Genomic DNA, 2,566 nt, shown 5'->3' with positions numbered 1-2,566 from the left:
CCCCCTCTCTCTCTCTCACACACACACACACACACACACACACACAAACACACAGACACACACACACACACATATGTGTCTGTCAGTCTGTGTGTCTGTCCACCCCACCCCCTTCAACACGAGCATGCTGCGCAAAGTAAAGTATCGCTAATACGGGGTGCTCATTTCGGCTGGATCGGGCCGATCGCCCGACTCGGTCGCCTGAAACGGAAAACAAACACGTTTGTTTTTGAGCGGCCCGATCCGTCGATCCCAACCGTAGTTGGCACCCCGAATAACTTTACCATATTTTCTCCATCAACTCCGCTCTTTTTATTTGCTTTTTAGAACAAAAGACACTGATTACCACAGGTACATCTCACGATCAAATATGCACTCCCTATCACTAGGCCAACTACATGAAGGATATCTACAATACTTCCACCAACCAATTTCTCCACTGAATATCAAGGCAAGCAAGCGACCGTCGTCATCAAAATACGAATGACGTCAATGGGAAACGGAATAAATAGAAAAGGACCTCCTCGCAACTCGAGCAGGTGAAATCGAGGTCAACCTGGTTTGTCGGGTGAAGGTCGACAAGAAGTGTTCTGAAGGCTTGAGGCTCTGTCGAGGGCTCCAATCTGCATTAAACAAAACCTTGTAAAAACGTTATCAGAATCTTTTAAAATCAGAAATTAAAACCAGATTTCTGTATTTTAAAATAGGTATCATAAATGTAAAGATTACTTACAAAATGGGTCTTTTCATTAACAAACTGCTACTGTTTACAACTGGTTAACCCAGTTATTATGCTATTAATATGTTCCGATGCTGACGTCAATCAATGCTGGGCACTATGAGCCAATGAGTGTTGAGGAAATAAACGCCTACACTACTGCTTCATTTTCATTGGTTAACGGGCCCAGAAAGTCACAACAAAACTCCCGTTACGGCTCCCATCCGCACATTGCTCAAGAGCGTCATGAGGGGAAAAAGCTAACAAAGAACGTTTCTTATTTTTTTAAATTTGTGTGTGAGAGTGTCTGTTTGAGTGAAACTAATGTTCTAAGGACGAAAGCTTCATCTACAGACATTATTTATACCCTCGAACATGTAAGTTTATTTGTGTGTACCTCTGTATTGTGTGTTTATTTCCAACATATGGCCATATGGAAGACTTCAGGTTTCTTGTCCTGAACTGTGGGGTCAACCCAATTACGGCGGCCAGGCTAGCGTTCTTTCTATCCACTATCCATCCACTCGTGTAACTTTTAGAAGTCAGTTTTAATCTACTCTTTGAATGTGTGCGTTAAGCTCATTTAAGAATATTTTTTAAAGAAGCAGTTTAACTGTTTATAAACTTTAATGACTGTTCTTGTTCGTTGAAAAACAAGATCTCAGCCTAGAGCTTGGCCTAGTGTGTCGCTGGGTGTGCTCCGCTCCGCTTTTCATTTGGTATTGTTCGGCTCGGCGTCACTCGTTGTCGACGAACATTCGGGAACCCGCGTTGAGTGTGGTGTCTGTTACTAAAACTAAAACGGAGCTGATATACATTCTAGATCTAGAGATCTAAATCTAGTCGACTGAGGAAAAACAATTAACATAGATCTAGATTCTAGTCAACATCTTGTAATAATGCTCTTGACTCTTGATGAATTACCGTACCATACTGCAACGGAAAAGTACCGTTTCATTTAGATTCGCATTGTGCACTGTGCGTGCCTAGCCAACAATGAACAATGAAATGAAAATTGACGGTAATGGTGGATATACTAGATCTAGATCTAGATCTAGATCTAGATCTAGAATGTATATCAGCTCCGTTTTAGTTTTAGTAACAGACACCACACTCAACGCGGGTTCCCGAATGTTCGTCGACAACGAGTGACGCCGAGCCGAACAATACCAAATGAAAAGCGGAGCGGAGCACACCCAGCGACACACTAGGCCAAGTATAATTTAGGCCACGTTATAAATCTTTCAAGGTCGTGAATGCCAGCTCAGTAAGAGTAGTAGGCCTACCAGCAACATTGTTGTTGAAAAAAGATTTCAGGGGGGGCGAAGTGATTCGTTTGTTGTCGGTCGCGTCGGTTTATAGATCTAGAATATAGATCTAGATTCTAGATCTAGATCAGATCTAGATCTAGATCTAGATCTATATGTTCAAAGCATATTTTTTTGGATATTTACCAACTAGTGACTTGTCACAAGGAGGCAACATCTTTCTTTGAGTTAGACAAGGTTTAGATCTAATGACTGAAATTTGTCCCCTTTTATTATTTGGATGGTAATACATTGTGAGGGAAGACATTATATTGTCTACTGTTATGATTATTTTTTCCTGTGGTTATGTTGTCACACTCTTCCACTAGAAATTGGGTTGTTATTGTTATCATTATTACCAATTACGAAGTGTATACAGACCAGGTAACCGGGAACAAAGTCACGAAGTATACAGACCCGGTAGGGGAACTCTTTTGTGATTTCGGGAAGTTTCAGACCTCAGACCCGGTAGAAATCTTTTGTGTGTGTGTGTGTGTTAGATAGAGAGAGAGAGCGAGAGAGGGGGGGGGGGGGGGGGGGG

The 2,566-nt window shown here is 41.9% G+C and overlaps 1 protein-coding gene across 1 annotated transcript in view; it reads left to right on the top strand.

Moving 5' to 3' along the window:
- Window positions 1-934: 934 nt before the first annotated feature.
- The window catches only part of LOC101848161 (maternal B9.10 protein), an 8,052-nt gene continuing 6,420 nt past the window's right edge, over window positions 935-2,566 (top strand). The window contains exon 1 of the mRNA XM_005112068.3: window positions 935-1,095. The gene's annotated coding sequence lies outside the window, so the exon portion shown is untranslated. The remainder of the gene's footprint in view (window positions 1,096-2,566) is intronic.

This window comes from Aplysia californica, unplaced genomic scaffold (genome assembly GCF_000002075.1).
Source record: "Aplysia californica isolate F4 #8 unplaced genomic scaffold, AplCal3.0 scaffold01177, whole genome shotgun sequence".
Classification (NCBI taxonomy): domain Eukaryota; kingdom Metazoa; phylum Mollusca; class Gastropoda; order Aplysiida; family Aplysiidae; genus Aplysia; species Aplysia californica.
Note: the sequence above shows the minus strand (reverse complement) of the source record. Positions and strands in the feature narration are given on the sequence as shown.